At 43.8% G+C, this 17,232-nt stretch overlaps 1 protein-coding gene and 1 long non-coding RNA gene across 2 annotated transcripts in view; one reads left to right on the forward strand and one right to left on the reverse strand.

Annotated features, from left to right (window-relative positions):
• LOC148124756 (uncharacterized) overlaps positions 1-17,232 on the reverse strand; it is an 801,081-nt gene that overhangs the window by 401,825 nt on the left and 382,024 nt on the right. The window lies entirely within an intron of this gene.
• NEXMIF (neurite extension and migration factor) overlaps positions 1-17,232 on the forward strand; it is a 386,178-nt gene that overhangs the window by 190,819 nt on the left and 178,127 nt on the right. Inside the window, exon 2 of the mRNA XM_087940871.1 lies at positions 12,095-12,202. The gene's annotated coding sequence lies outside the window, so the exon portion shown is untranslated. The remainder of the gene's footprint in view (positions 1-12,094; positions 12,203-17,232) is intronic.

The raw sequence follows: 17,232 nt of genomic DNA on the forward strand, positions 1-17,232 counted from the left end.
AATGGGGTTTGATCAAATGAAGCGCAAGGTAAGGCAAGGCAAAATCTCACTTCTCAGGTACGAAGGTGAGAGGTGACTTGCTGTAATCTCAGACAAGGCCTGCAGTGCGCCATGGCTCTTCTTTTCCTGAAATGTTCATTCTGTGGAGCTTCCCCCTGGCAGTTGGAAGAAGAACATGAAAGCCTCTCAGCCCCAGCCCCAAATAATTAGCATGCAACCCTGCATTCAGTTCGCAGTTATTTTTCCCCCCCTTGGCTGCTGCATTACAGCCACTCCTATTTGCTATTTGCAGAAATGAGTCACAAAATCTACCAGAGAGCTGACCAATGGCCCAAGTCCAGGGACACAGAGGAGGTGTGTGTTTTGTGCATGTGTGCAAGCATGAGTATGCATAATAGGAAAAAAAGAAAAAGAGTGCATTCTTACAATTAAGCTTCTTTTCAATTGTCTGTCTACAGCAGAGGTCTCCAAACTTGGCAACTTTAAGACTAGTGGACTTCAACTCCCAGAATTCTTAAAGTTGCCAAGTTTGGGGACCCTTGGTCTACAGGCAGACCTTGGTTTATAACCACAATTGGAGCCAGAATCTCCATTGCTAAGCAAGGTGTTCCATATTAGCATTCTTGGGATACCCTCACCTGATTGGTCCAAATGGACTACTCTGTGATTGGTGGAAAGAACAGCCGTGATTGGGCCGTAAGGAATCAACCGCGATTGGCCGCACCGATCGCGGGAGATTCAAAGAGCTGTCATTGGTTGCGAGCCGCCGGCAAATCCCTATATGAAGGGCTGCCGCGGCTCGCAGGTCCAGCACAGATCTATATACCAAATAAAGAACTGAACAGTCACCCTGGTCTCGCGTCTCTCTTTCCCGCGATCTAACACAAGGCGCTTGTTAAATGAATTGCACCCAATTTTGCAAGCTTTTTTTTTTTGCTCTGGCTGTTAATTGAATCTCTTCAGTTGTTAAGTGAATCAAATGTTGAGTAAGCAAATCCAGTTTCCTCACTGACTTTACTGGGGTTGGAAGCCATTGGGGTTGCACCCAGGTTCCAGATTTGCCCTCATTGCAACTGAGGCAACTCGGGCCGCCTTTACTAGGGAGTTCAGAAACCTCACTTGTTTCCTTTTTGCACTGGCTTTTTTCATTGCTTTATCTCATTTAGTTTCCTCTCCTCCAAATTGCCTCTTAATGCTGTGCTGGAGCTTGTGGTCTCTTTCCTTCTGGGATAGATTTGCTGAGGCTCCGGAACGTGTTTAAATGGGAAATGTTTCAGTTAAGAGTAGGGGGGTCCCAGCTCATTCGCCACTCTCATCCATAAGGAGATTTCTTTGCGCTTGAGGTGTGGTGTGAACTCACCCACGGGGTGTGAACCTTTATTCATGGCAAATGTGTCTTAACTCAGCCTCATTGTAAGGAAGAGTAGAGTAGAGTAGAATATGAATAAAATAAAACGGAATAAAATACAGTGGAATAGAAAATGAATAGAATAGAACAGAATAGAAAAAGAATGTAAAAGAATAGAATTAGAATAGAATTAGATTAGAATAGAAAATGAATAGATTAGAATAGAAAATGAACAGAATAGAAAATAAAATGAATAGAATATGAATAAAATAGAACAGACTAGAAAATGAATAAAATAGAAAATGAATAGAATAGAACAGAACAGAACAGAACAGAACAGAACAGAAAATAAATAGAATAGAACAGAATTGAAATAGAAATGAAATAGAATAGAATAGAATGGAATGGAATGGAATGGAACAGAACAGAACAGAACAGAATGGAATAGACTAGGAGTTGGAAGGGACCTTCAAGGTCTTCTAGTCCAACCCCCCACCCCAAGCAGGAAATCCTGTACCATTTCAGACAAATGGCTATCCAATCTCTTCTCGAAAGCCTCCAGTGATGGAGCACCCACAACTTCTAAAGGCCAGCTGTCCAATGGGTTTGGATTTTAAAGACAGCTACAGGCAGTCCTTAACTTACAACAGTTCATTTAGTGACTTTTTGAAGCTACAACAATACTGAAAAAAGTGGCATGGCCATTTTTCACACATGACTATTGCAGCATTTCCATGGTCTGTGATCAAAATTTGGATGTCTGGCAACTGACTCATATTTATGACAGTTGCAGTTCCTGGGGTCGTGCAACCTTTTGCAACCTTCTGACACCCAACGGGAAGCCAGATTCGCTTAACAAATAACTGTCTTGCTTAGTAACAGAAATTCAGGGCTCAATTGTGGTCATAAGTCAAGGACTATCTGTACCAGAACTGAAGATGAGATTGCACAACATTCTGAACACATATAAAAATTATATGGGAAAGAAAAAGGAAAATTATTTTGTTTTGGTGGCATGAATGGACAGAGAAGAACAAAATGCAAGAGTAGGAAAAGAAAGCGATTGTGTCATTGGGTGACACATTTGCTCAGGAATAAATTTTGGGCCCTTTCAGAAATGGATCTTGGGGAACATGAAAGACCTGAGAGAAAAGGAAAAAAGTGGGAAAAAAAGAAGAGATTAAACATTGGAACAACTGCAGGAAGAAAAGCAACAAGCATGGCCAAGTCCTGTGTTTATGTTATTTATGATATTTATAGATTTATCATACAGCTGCCCACCACATAGGTGACTCTAGATAGTGCGCACCATTAAAATAAAAACCAACTAAACATGGCCATTAAAATACAATTAGAAACCGTATAAAAACTATAAATAGGACATGGAAAATAGCTGATTCTCTCAGCAGAATGAATAGACATGACATGTAAGGAAAAAGAATGTGGGAGCTGCTCGGAACAGGGTGAAAACAATTATGGCTCAGAGAGGTGCAGAAGTGCCTGGAGTTAAGCTAATGGGAATTATGAAGAAAAACACCTGGTGAAACAGGACTCTGATGAAGCACATGAGTCTTGGCCAAGGAACAAGATGCGCATAAAAGAAGACCTGCTGCAGAAAATGTGAGTAGTGTGTATGTAAGATGTCTGGCCAGAAAAAGCTAAAATACAGTCAGAGGAACAAGGAGCCCACCAAGATGAAAAGAGACAGTGAAACACAGAGTGATTTTTATGGAAATTAAAAAATAATGCGTGGAAAGAAGGTGCAGAAGGTGAACAAGGCAGAAAGAAAATGTGATTAAGGTGGTGGAGGGATTTGCAGTGAAATTGAAATGAGGGAGATTTGCATGGACTTATAGTGATACGTGAAAGAGCGAACTTGAGTGCTATACATATTTCCAACTAGCCAGCTTTAAAATGGGTGGACTTCAACTCCCAGAATTCCCATGACTGGTTGAGGAATTCTGGGGGTTGAAGTCCACCCATCTTCAAGTGGCCAAGGTTGAGGAACACCTGACTGTGATAGAGGGAACACATTATGAAAAGGCAATTAGAAATGATGTAAGAATGTGGAAAAACAATGATAGGGTTTAATGTGTCAATGGTGTATCTGGAAAAAATATGAAAATATGGGTGCAGTTTGCTTACGGAGCTGCTGTTGAACTTGTTTAATGTGGATGGAAACTGCATGTGTGCTGAACGATTGGAAGAGCAGTCCTGTTATTTGTGCAAAGGGAAAGGAAGCAGGAGTGAATGTGAAAACTGTAGAGGGATTTGTTTGCAAAGTCTGCTCAAGAGGCTGTATCACAAAAATCCAGATCTGGGTAATGTCTAATTTAATGAAAAGAAGGACTAAGGGTGATGTGATAGCAGTTTTCCAATATTTGAGGCTATGGTACAAAATGTCACAAAGACGAGAGGGTCAACCTATTCTCCAAAGCGTTTGAAGCAATGGATGGAAACTAGTCAAGGAGAGATTCAACCTAGAAATAAGGAGAAATTTACTACTAACACAACAATTAATCAGCGGAACAACTTCCCTTCAGAAGCTGTGGCTGCTCCATCACTGGAGGTTTTCAAGAAGAGATTGGACAACCATTGGTTTGAAATGAGGTAGGGTTTCCTGCTTGGGCAGGGGGTTGGACTAGATGACCTCCAAGGTCTCTTCTAACTCTTGTTCTTCTGTCAGTCTGTTAAGTTCTATTTGAAGGATGGCTAGAGCAAAGTGTGGAAACACAGTGTGGTTTTAATATACAACCAGGATGGGGGTGCACACAAGATTTTTGCTCTTTAACAGTTCTGGGAGGAATGTTGGAATATAAAAAATATTTGACACACAGATAGTCCTGAACTTACAACCATGATCAAAGCTGGAACCTCATATAGCAAAACATAATCTGTCCAAACCTGATTTTATGATATTTTTATGGTGGTTCTTAAGTGAATGACATGGTCCTTAAGTGAACCCATGTATTTGTCAGCTGGTGCTCCGTTCAAAATCCAAGAAAGAAATACTTAGACTCTTGTAATTAGAGAAAAGATACCTTTTACTGGAAGTCAAGTGGTAGCAACAAGAGAATTCTGAATCTGAGGAAACAGGCACGTACATCACATATATCAAGGGAGTGAAATGTTCCCACCCCCAATAGTTCAAACGGTTCTTCCAATTAAAAGTTGTGAACCTCATCATGTGGACATTTCCAGGTGGTGATGATTAGTTGACCTTGGCTTACTCAGATAAAGGTTTGCAGTTGCGCAGAGAAGAGAAAGCTAAGCAAGAAATAGAAACCCTCCTCAGTTTATACAATATTAGTCAGTAACACTTTTCCCCTTTCCACACACCCCACCCCGTTATTCATGACAGCCAGAAAGAAGCAAAGGAAGAAGATCTTGAAGGCTGACAGTATTCCTGCAACCAACTATAAGATAAGCTAGTTGCCAAGTGCCTCAAATGCAGTCATGTTACAGAGTAACAGAGTTGGAAGGGATCTTGGAGGTCTTCCAGTCCAGCCCCCTGCCCAAGCAGGAGGCTCTATAGTCTATACCAGGGGTCTCCAACATTGGCCACTTAGCCTGGGGGACTTCAACTCCCAGAATTCTGGGGGTTGAAGTCCCCCAGGCTTAAAGTGGCCAAGGTTAGAGACCCCGGTCTATACCAGTGGTCAACAACCAGTGGGCCAGGGATCACTGGTGGTCTGCAAAAAATATTTGGGGGTCCGCAGAGAAATGTCCCCATCAAAGCAATTAATCCAGGCTGTGTGAAAACACAAGGCTGCACCACCCACATGGCCTGCGGGAACACAAGGCTTGCGTCGCTTGCATTGCACACAACATGAGGTAGTGAGGGGGGAAGGGGGAAGTGGGGGGACCTTGCCCCACTCACCCCATGCATCTCGCCTGGCCACCGGGCTGCTTCTTTCTGCTTCTTTCTTCTTCTGCTTTTGGCTGCAGCCAAAGTCTTTCTTTCTCCCACCCCAAACTCCTCCAGAAATGAGTCTTTGGGACCCTGCAAGGCCTCCTTCTCCAAGTCTCACAAAGACTCATTTCTGGTGGAGTTTTGGGGTAAAAAAGAAAGACTTCTGCTGCTTTTGCTGCTTTCCTTGCATGAAGCCAAAAGTCTCTCCCTCTCTCTCTCTCTCTCCCTCCCTCCCTCCCTCCCTCTCTCTGTCTCCCCCTGAGAGCGGAGCTTGGAGATGGTATCCTGCGATCCCAAATAAAGAACGATCGATCGGTAGGAAAACGGGGTGGGGAATTTTCCTGCAGACTTTTTTTGGGGGATTTTCCCAGGGTCTCTGGTCCGCGGGATTTAAAATGATGAGTTTGGTGGTCCCTGGTAGGTCCAAAAGGTTGGCGACTCCTGGTCTATACCATTCCAGACAGGTGGTTGTCCGATCTCTTCTTATAACCCTCCAGTGATGGAGCCCCCACACCTTCTGAAGGCAACTTCTGTTCCGTTGGTTAATTGTTCTCCTGGTCAGAAAATTTCTCTTCAGTTCTAAGCTGGATCTCTCTTTGATGACTTTCCATCCGTTATTTCTTGTCTTGCCCTCAGATGCTTTGGAGAATAGGTTGACCCCATCTTTTCTGAAACAGTCCTTCAAGGGTTGGGAGACTGCTATCCTATAGCACCCCTAGTCTTTCTCTTGGTTAGACTAGGCATGCTTAGTTCCCTCAATGGTTCATTGTACAATTTAGCCTCCCAAATCCGTTATTGTCTTCCTTGCTTTCTCTGCACTCTTTCTGGAGCCTCAACCTCTTTTTGTAACGTGGTGATCAAAACTGGAATGTATTACATGCTTTTCCCTGGCACAACCTGGTTAACACACCACTGTAAACAAAACGAATTTTTTTGGTGGGGGGGTTTACTTGCTTCCAAACAGCTTGTTATGATAAGTCTGCATTTTTCAACATTCTGGTTTATTATGATAGGAGAATGTGGCTAAATGGGGCAGACTTACTCTTGGTTTTTGATGTGCTATGACTTGCAGCTGAGCAAGCGACTCCATAACTCAATATTTGATTTTGTTTTTTCGTTTTAGATTCAATGGGCCTCTTCCCTGTCTTTTCATTGAAAAGCAAACCGGCCTTATGTGTGATATGTAGGCACCCAGGTTTAAGCATTTTCAAAGAAAGTAAATGGGAACTTTGAAGCGGCTTAATTTGACAGCGTTAGAAACTTTCATTCATGTTGCTCGTTAATTTTATGAAACAGTGAAGTTGTAGAAATAGAAAATGTTTTGCAAAATTCTTTCTCCCACAGTTCCATCTGGAATCCTGCTCTTAAGGGCTGGCTGGAATTTGCAAGCATACAGTTTCAGGACTTTGCAGGGCTTCTGGTTGCGGGGTCTACAACAACTCGCCATGGGCGACTCGCCCCGGCCAACTTGCTGAGGCCAACTCACCACGGGACAAGAATTATCCTAATACTAAAGTAATAGTGGAATAAAATTGTTAAGGAAAGGATGCCAAAGGAGGAACAACATGAAATGTGGATGACAAAAACTAAAATATTTTTTAAAATTATTGTAAATAATTAAATTGAGTTGTTGAATTGTCTGTCTCGCAGCAATTTTTTATTTGTTTGTTTGTTTGTTTGTCAAGCATTTATAAGATAACAGGTATAATAGTTCATAATAGTTATGAATACATGAAATGGGTACATATAAGAAAAATAAAAGAAACAATAGGACAGGGACAGTAGGCACGTTGGGGCGCTTATGCACGCCCCCCTACAGGCCTCTTAGGAAAGGGGTGAGGTCAATAGTAGACAGTCTAAGGTTAAAGTTTTTGGGGTTTGGGGAAGAAACCACAGAGTCAGGTAGAGTATTCCAGACATTGACCTCTCTGTTGCTGAAGTCGTATTTCCTGCAATCAAGTTTGGTGCGGTTAACCTTGAGTTTGTATCTATCGTTTGCTCTTGTTATGGTTGAAGCTGAAGTATTCATTGACAGGTAGGACATTGCAATGTATGATTTTATATACCATACTTAGATCAGACCAAAGACGGCATAATTCTAGGTTTTCTAGGTCTAGAATTTCAAGTCTGGTGGCATAAGGTATTCTACAACGAGTAGAGGAGTGAAGAACTCTTCTTGTGAAATATTTCTGGACTTTCTCAACTGTGCTAATACCAGATACGTAATGTGGGTTCCAGACTGGTGAGCTATATTTGAGTATTGGTCTAGCAAATCTTTTGTAAACTGTAGTTAGTAGTGTGATATTACCAGAGAAGAAGCTACGTAGGATTAGGTTAACAACTCTTAATGCCGTTTTGTCTATGTAGTTACAGTGGGCTCTAGCACTTAAATGACTGTGGGGAGTTGTCCCATTCTGCTGGTTGTGGGGTAGGAGGTATTCTGGCACATTTGTGTGTAAGGAGCCGGGGGGGGGGAGGAAATTGTGGGGTACAACCCTGCACCCCCGAACACTTCTTGAGCCTCGAGCCTGAAGCACCACAGAGCCCCCCTCAGCCTGGTTTTTGCCCTCCTGGCACCCTTCTCTGCCTGGGGATTAGAGACCCCAGACTTCATGAAATAAACAAAAATTGAATTCTTTAAATGGGCCTTTTGATTTAGAGAGGTTGCCATCCATTTTTATTGCTTTTTGCTTGGTTGTTTTATGGTTTCATCTGTGGCTTAATTCGGGGGACTGCTGGTAGTTTATTGTTATGTCATTGTATTTGTACAGTGGATTTTTATTGCGATGACAGCAGCCCGCCAAGTGCTGCAGCAGACAAAACACCTGAGTAAATTAAGAGATTCTCCAGCCCCAGGGGAAGTGCAGAAGTGGGGACAGTTGTTTAGGTGGGATTGGGGGGTGGGGAAGGGGGGGAGTAAGTGCCACTTTTCCTAAGTGAACCGCAAGGGAGGGAGGGACGCTTTCCAAGAATGCTGAAGAGCAAGATCTGTGAGTCGGAGCTGCTCCTTGATTGCACCAGTGCACAGAAAGTATTCCTATGCTTGAGGCTTATTGCATGACTCCTCACTCCTCGGATGGGGGTGCACGCACACAACCCGATCAGACGCAAGGGGAATGTTGTGCACACAACCAAGAGTCTTCCCCATCTCTCTAAGGCAGGGGTCGCCAACCTTTTGGACCTCAGGGACCACCAAACTCATCATTTTAAATCCCGCAGACCAGAGACCCTGGGAAAATCCCCCCCAAAGTCTGCAGGAAAATCCCCCCTGCATTTTCCTACCAATCGATCGTTCTTTATTTGGGATTGCAGGATACCGCCTCCAGCTCCATTCTCAGGGGGAGAGAGAGAGACTTTTGGCTTCATGCAAGGAAAGCAGCAGAAGCAGCAGAAGTCTTTCTTTCTCTTCCCCCAAACTCTGCCACAAATGAGTCTTTGCCGGCGCAGCCTCTTGGAGCAGGAGGCCTTGCAGGGTCTCAAAGACTCATTTCTGGCAGAGTTTGGGGGAGAGAAATAAATTCTTTTGCTGCTTTCCTTGCGTGCAACCAAAAGCAGAAGAGAGAAGCGGAAAGTAGTAGCCCAGTGACCAGGCCAGGCCCGTGAGGCGAATGGGGCAAATTCTCCCCCTTCCCCCGCTCCCCTCACTACCTCGTGTTGTGTGTACTGCAAGGGACTCAAGCCTTGTGTTCCTGCGGGCCTTGTGGGCAGCACAGCCTTGTGTTCTCACACAGCCTGGATTAATTGTTTTGGGGGTGACATTGCTCTATGGACCACCAAAATTTTTTTGTGGACCACCAGTGGTCCCCGGCCCCACTGGTCGGTGACCACTGCTCTAAGGTATTTGTTGGGCAATAAGGTAGACCTCAGGGGTGGGAGGGCTAAGGAAGGGATAGTAGACCGACTGCAGTCTTGGCTTCCATTCCGGTAGACTTTGCACAACAATTGTGACATCCTGGGTCACACCCTTCCTTCGTGCAATTACAGATAGTCCTTGACTTACAACAGTTCATTTATTTATTTATTTATTAAAATAAATTTTATTGAATAAACATTAAAAACAATTAAACACAGTGTGACTTTCTTGGCCATCATTTTGGCCATACAAGCTATAGTATAGAGATACACGTAACAGTTAATTTCCTTTTTTTCTTATGTTATTAGTACAGTGCTAGCTGCATATTATTTCTATTTCTATACAATTCTATACATATTTACAACTGTCTTTTATACTCATGCATTCGTATTATCTGTATTTGTCCATTATATTCCATTCTCTTTGGTTTACAAAACTTTAACTTTCATTCCTATAAAGCGTCAACCCTTTCTTTCTTTTTCCCCTTGACTCCAGCCATTGATACCTTTTACTCCAGACTTCATAATACTCTGTCTCACCCTTATCTTTGATTGCTAAAGTTAGTCTGTCCATCTCTGCACAGACAAATATTTTCCTTATTATTTCACTTTCTGTAGGGGTATCTTCATTCTTGCAGTTTTGGGCACACACCAATTTCGCAGCTGTTATTATATGTATCATTAAATATATTGTTCCTTTACTGTATTTCTCATTAATAATTCCCAGTAAGAACATTTCTGGTCTGAACTCTATTTTCTGGTTAACCATCTCTTCTATCCAAACCTTCATTTTCTACCAGTATTTTTTTTTGCTTTTATACATTTCCACCACGTATGATAATAGGTCCCTATCTCTAACTTACAGCAGTTCATTTAATGATCATTCTAAGCTACAACGGCACTGAAAAAAGTGAACTTATGACTGTTTTTCACAGTTACAATCTTTGCAACATCCCCATGGTCATGTGGTGCTTGGCAACTGACTCATATTTATGATGGTTGCAGTGTCCTAGGCGGTCATAGGATCCGCTTTTGGGACCTTCTGACAAGCAAAGTCAATGGGGAAGCCAGATTCACTTAACAACCAGGTTACTAGCTTATCAACTGCAGTGATTCACTAACTGTGGCAAGAAAGGTTGTAAAATGGGGCAAAGGTCACTTAACAAATTACTCACTTAACAGCAGAAATTTTGGGCTCGGTTGTGTCAAGGGACTACCTGTAAAATTACTTTATCTGGTCGCATTTCCTATCTGGTCTGTCATTTCGAACAGAGGTCTCCAACCTTGGCCGCTTTAAGACTTGTGGACTTCAACTCCCAGAATGTTATAGAGGGCTGTGGTGGTGCTGCTGGCACCAGGCCATAGGGGTAGGGCAGGCAAAAGCCATGCTGGCTGAGGAATTCTGGGACTTGAAGTCCACAAGTCTTAAAGTGGCCAAGGTTGGAGATCCCTGATTTGGAAGACACGCATTACCTTGAATGCGTATAGTTTTCTTTTAAAACCTTGTTATTTTAAAAATGAGGATACGTCATTTTTACCCATGTTTTAAACATCTTTTTTTAAAAAAAATTTCCTTTACAACATGTACATTTGAAAAAAAAAAAAACTTCAAAGACCCTTGAAAAAAGACAGCGATAGCAAGACTTTTATTCCTTTGTGTTGTTGGAGAAAAACAGGTATGCACCTCCCAGTGAGGCCGTGACCTGCCCAAATCTTCGAGTTTTCCTTCGGGTGGGACGACCTATATCTCTTTTCATTGGCTTCTTGGGATTCCGTTCTCACCCCACCCCCAAAGCTGCACTGCGGATCTTAAAACAGTGGATTCCTTCAAATATTACAAAGCCAGTGAACCCTTAAAGTCTGTAAAGCAGAGGTCTCCAAACTTGGCTACTTTAAGACTTGTGGACTTCAACTCCCAGAATTCTCCAGCCAGCAGATCTGGCTGGAGAATTCTGGGCGTTGAAGTCCACAAGTCTTAAAGTGGCCAGGTTTGGGGATCCATGCTGTAAAGAAACAGAAAAGCTATAAAGGTAGTCCTTGACGTACAACATTTCGGTTAATGACTGTTCAAAGTTACAAGGGCACTGAAAAAAAAGCAACTTAGGACCATTTTTCACACTTACAACCTGTGCAGCATCCCCATGGTCACGTGATCAAAATTCAGATGTTTGGCAACTGACTCGTATTTATGACGGTCGCAGTGTCCCGGGGTCACGGGATCCCCTTTTGGGACCTTCTGACAAGCAAAGTCAGTGGGCAAGCCAGGTTCACTTGACAACCGCATTACTAACTTAACAACTGCAGCGATTCACTTAACAGCTGTGGCAAATAAGGTTGAAAAACAGGAGAAAATTAATTTGACAACTGTCCTCATTCAGCAACAGAAATTTGGGGCTCAATTCTGGTTGTAAGTCAAGGACTGTCTTAAGGTATTGAGATTTAAGAGCTGACCAGTTGCTGTAAGGCTGATGCAATGTAAGGCTGATGCAATAAGGATGAATCAGCAAAAGTATTGCTTTTTTAAGACTAAGGATGGGTCCACAGAAGCCTTTACCACTTTAAGAGATATCTATATTAAGGCAGCCATTAGAGGGCATATTCTTTGCTTTGTGTCCTGTCTCCTTTGTAGAGTTCTCCGTGCAGAGTTAAGATTGATTGCCTGTCAGATATTTGCCTACCATGTATATTTCTGTATATGTCTTGTATATAAGCCACTGTTAAATGTCTAAGCCTCTGTGTGCTCCTGTCTTTTGCTCCTGGTTGTCTCATAATAGTGGTCATGCTGCAAGCGCTCTGACAGACTGTCTGTACAGCTTGACTCCGCATGAAACATATAGGATTCCCCCCCCCCCTTTTGTGCTTTCTCTGAAAGCTATTTTGAAAGCAACCTTCGGCTGTTCCATTGGTCTCCGTGCCTCCTTCTTCTGCTGGACCATGAAGCCATGCATGTACAAACCCGTTCCATTTGTTTCCTCTTGCAGAACTCCTGTGTTCTCAGCACCATCCCTTGAAATGACACGGAACCACAGGGGAGAAGGGCAGCCTTCGGATGAGCAGATGGATGTTCCTCACTGAGGCATGGTGGCATGGTAAGGCTGCAGACAAGCTGCACACCTTCCATATTTGCATACGGGCTTGCCGTTGGTTCTTATCAGTTGTTTCCTTTGCTTGTTATGGACTTGATAACCTGCCCTTTTTCCTTGAGGTCTCAAGGTGGTAGAAAGAGACGCCTCCTTTCCTTTCATCCCTGAAACAACAACCCAGTGAGGTAGGTTGGCCTGAAAGTGAAGGGCCACTGTATACTGTCCTAAGGGATGTGGTAGCTCAGTGGCTAAGACTCTGAGCTTGTTGATCAGAAAGGTCGGCAGTTCAGCAGTTCGAATCCCTTGCACCACGTAAGGGAGTGAGCTCCCATTACTTGTCCCAGCTTCTGCCAACCTAGCAGTTCGAAAGCATGTAAAAATGCAAGTAGAAAAATAGGGACCCCTTTGGTGGGAAGGGAACAGCGTTCCTCTGTGAGCCTTTGGTGTTTAGTCATGCCGGCCACATGACCACAGAGACGTCTTCGGACAGCGCTGGCTCTTCGGCTTTGTAATGGAGATAAGCAGCACTCCCTAGAGCCGGAAACAACTAGCACATAGGTGTGAGGGGAACCTTTACCTTTATACTGTCTTAGGAGTTGTTGGAGCAGTCATGTTTGTCTAAACATATTTGTTTATTATTATTTATTTTCATTATTGTTTAGTTTTATGGCTTTGTAGACAGTATATTTATATTAAGGAACCCCCGTCGAGCTCTTCATCAAGGCCTTTGCCATTATTAAAAAAAACCATTTATTGATTTGGGTGTGATTTCTTTAATCATTGTGAGCTGCCCGGAGCCAGGTGTTTGATTGTGTTAAAGGTGATAAAATTTTATTATGGTTTGTTGCGCAGTCAACCAGATGTTCAGGATGGGCCTAACATTTTTATGCACCTATTGAGTCCTTCCTGAGGACCTGTGAGAGGCAGATGTTGTTGGCAGATGTTGTTTGATGGTGTTAAAAGTGTAATTGCAGGATGCCAGCTGTTCCCAGTAAAGCTGCCTTTTGCAATTGACTGATGGTGAAATTGTCAGTGTTGATGGTGTTGAAGTGGTGATCCAGGTGTTTTGGGGTTGCACTCAAGGGGCGAATTACTATTGGTGCTACCTTTGCTTTCTTTGGCACACAGTTATTCTATTTCTATAGGGAGTCCTCAACTAATGACCACAACTGAGCCCAACATTTCAGAAGCTAAGCAAGACAGTTAAGTGAATTCTGCCCCATTTTATGACCCTTCATATCACAGTTGTTAAGTGAATCATTGCAGTTGTTAAGACAGTATCACAGGTGCTAAGTGAATTTGGCTTCCCCAGTGACTTTGCTTGTCGGAAAGGCGCAAAAGGTGATCAAATGATCTTGGGAAACCTGCACCCGTCGTAAATGTGAGTCAGTTGCCAAATGTCTGAATTTTGATTGCGTGACCATAGAGGTTGTTATGGTCATAAGTGTGAAAAGGTCACTTTTTTCAGTGCTGTGTAACTTTAAACGGTCACTAAATGAAATGTTGTAAGTTGAAGATTGCCCGTATTTGCAAGCCTTCTTATTATTATTACAGTTCACTGCACAATCAGCCAGGTGTTCAGCCTGAATTTGGCATTTTTGTCTGCCTATCAAGCCCTTCCCAATGACCTGGGACAGGCAGACATAGGTGTTGGGTGGTGTTAAAGGCACAGTCCTAGGATGGAAGCTGTTCCAGGCAAAGCTGCCATCTGCAATTGACTGGTAGTGAATTTGTCAGTGCGGATGGTGTGGAAGTGGTGCTCCTGATGTGTTTTGCACCCAAGGGGCCAATTTCTATTGGTGCTACCTTTACTTTCTTTGGCCACAGTTGTTTTACCTCTATTTGCAGCTCTTTTGTATTGTGTTACCTTCTCCGATTCTTCTTCTTCTCTTCTGCTCTCTCCAGACATTGCAATGTCCACGACCCAGACTTTTTTTCTCCATCTTATCAACAGTTCTTAAGTCTGGGTTGCTATATGGCAGGTGCCTGTCAAACCCCCAAGTACTTTAGCTTCTTTACTATCTATTACTTTTTTTCTACCAGGGGCTCCATTATTATTCACAGACAAGTAGTGCCCAGTGTTTCTGAATGGTTAGAATATGGGACATTAATGTAACAGAGGTTCCTGCTTAGCCACGAAACCTTTGAGTTTCCTTGCACCAGAAGTCCTCTTTAGTGTACTCTGTGGTGGGCTACTACAAGGTTGCTCTCAGGATTAAATTACCATATTTTAGATTTAAGAGTTGACCAGTTGCTGTAAGGCTGATGCAATGTAAGGCTGATGCAATAAGGATGAATCAGCAGAGGTATTGCTTTTTTAAGAGTAAGGATGGATCCACAGAAGTCTTTACCACTTTAAGAGGTGTCTGTATAAAAGCAGCCATTAGAGGGCATGTTCTTTTCCTATTATCCTGTCTTCATTGTAGAGTTCTCTGTGCAGAGTTAAGAAGATTGATCGCTTGTCCGGTATTTGCCAACCATGTATATTTCTGTATATGTCTTGTATACAAGCCACTGTTAAATATCTAAGCCTCTGTGTGCTCCTGTCTTTTGCTCCTGGGTTGTCTCATAATAGTGGTCATGCTGCAAGCGCTCTGACAGACTGTCTGTATAGCTTGACCCTGCATGGAACATATATGATTCCCCCCCTCTTTATGATTTCCCGGAAAGCAACTTTGATAGCAACCTTCAGGTGTTCCGTTGGTTGTTCCATCTGCGTTGTTATATGGCAGGTGCCTGTCAAACCCCCAAGCTCTTTAGCTTCTTTACCATCTATTACTTTTTCTACCAGGAGCTCCATTATTATTCACAGACAAGTAGTGCCCAGTGTTTCTGAATGGTTAGAATATGGGACATAAATGTAACAGAGGTTCCTACTTAGCCATGAAGCCTTTGCGTTTCCTTGCACCAGAAGTCCTCTGTAGTGTATTCTGTGGTGGGCTACTACAAGGTTGCTTTCAGGATTAAATTACTGTATTTTTCACACTATAAGACACACTCCCTCCCCTCAAAAAAAGTGGGTAGAAATATCTGTGTGTCTTATAGAGTGAATATTGTGCCAGGGGGAGGGGGATTGCCACCTCCTGTCACTGCTGTTGCCGCCGCTGGGGAACGTTGGAGCCTTCCCTGTCGAGCAGCTGATTGGCAGTTGGATCAGCCTCCCACAATACCACCGATCACCTGTTCTAGGTGGTGGGGATTGCCACTGCTGTTCACTATTGTTTGCCGCTGCCACCAATCGCTGCTGCCAATCACTGCTATGTGGCGAATGGCAGCGAACGGCGAGAGCGGCGGCAATCCCCGCTGCCTAGAACAGCTGATCGGTGGTATTCCGGGAGGCAGGTTCAACTGCCAGTCAGCTGCTTGGCAATGAAGGCTTCAGCGTTCCCTGGCGGCGGCGGCAGCAGCAGCTCAGCTCAGTTGACCAGTGGTGGGCACAATGGAGCAGAGCCCTGACAAAGCCATGTACTGGGCCTGCAATAATATGCTGAAGCTGACCCGGCTGTTTGCTGTTGCAAGGACGCTAGCCAGATGAATCCCAGATGGACGCTGGGAGGCAGAGGCAGTTTTTTCTTTTTCTTGTTTTCCTCCCCAGGTGCATCTTACGTTGCAGAGCATCTTATAGTGCAAAAAATATGATAGATGGGGAGAGGTCTATTTTGCTACTTTGAGCTGCCTAGGAAAAGAGAGAGGATGAAACCTAACGAGTTTCTTTATTTCCGGGCACTGGCATTTATTGATGGAGAAGGGTACATTTTAAAGCATTTGAAATGTTGGATTTTTTTTTTTTACAACTAAGGGGAAAATTCCTAAAGGTTAAAGCAATCAACCAGCGGAACAACTTACCTTCAGAAGTTGTGGGTGTTTCATCACTGGAGACGTTCAAAAAAAGACTGGACATCCACCTGTCCGGAATGGTATAGTCCAGGGGTCCCCAAACTTGGCAACTTTAAGACTTGTGGACTTCAATTCCCAGAATTCTCTATGTCAGCTGGAGAATTCTGGGAGTCGAAGTCCACAGGTCTTAAAGTTGCCAAGTTTGGGGACCTCTGGTATAGTGGGTTGGACTAGAAGATGTCAAGGTCACTTCCAACTCTGTTATTCTGTTAATTCTGATAAAGCTAGGATGATCTCAGTTAAGCAGCCCCCTTGAGCCAAGCAAGGACCCTCTGGCCAGGGTTGCAACTCCCAAAATGCCCAGCCAAGTGAGAATTATGGGAGTTGTAGTCCTTGCACATCTGGAAGGAGAAAGGAGACTCTGAAACCCATGTGCAGGTCTGCCTCTCCTCTGGTGTTGCAACTGTGAGCTGCCTATGATCTGGGCCAGATTATGAACTTTAATCCTGAAAGCAATTGCAGTGATTCACTGTGGCAAAAGAAAAGGTTGGAAAATGGAACAAAACCCATTTAGCAACAGAAATTTGGGGCTCAGTTGTGGCTATAAGTTGAGGACCACCTGTAATTGGTGGAACAGCTTGTTTCCAGAAGCTGTGGGTGCTCCCTCACTATATAGGCTTTTAAGAAGAAACTGGACAGCCACTTGTCTGGAATGGTATAGGACAGTGGTGGCTAGCCTTTTTGGGCTCCTGTGCCAAAAATTGTGCACGCGCTTGCGCTCGCACACTTGTGTGTCAGTTCCCAGAAGGCAATGCCCCCCCCCCCACGTTCCCTGTGCATGTGTGTGCAATCCCCACCCCCACCCCGGCCACTGTCTTATCTGCATTGTGCCTCACAGCTGATTTTCGGATGGTTTGAGGCCTTTTTTGGCCTCCCAAAGGCTTGAAAAAAGCCTCTGCAGGCTTTGCAGGCCAAATAATAGGCCCATTTAGTCACTTCCGGTATTACAGGAAATGACAAAAAGGGCCTATTATTCATCCTGCAGAGGCTTTTTTCAAGCCTCTGGGAGGCCAAAAAAGGCCTCAAACTGGCCAAAAATCAGTTGTGAGGTGTGAGCATGTGCAGTGAGGTAAGTTTGCCTGTGGCTTGCGTGCCAGCACAAATGGCTCTGCGTGCCAGCACAAATGGCTCTGCGTGCC

This window comes from Pseudonaja textilis, chromosome 12 (assembly GCF_049901715.1).
Source record: "Pseudonaja textilis isolate UNSWEBS1 chromosome 12, rPseTex1.2, whole genome shotgun sequence".
NCBI lineage: Eukaryota > Metazoa > Chordata > Lepidosauria > Squamata > Elapidae > Pseudonaja > Pseudonaja textilis.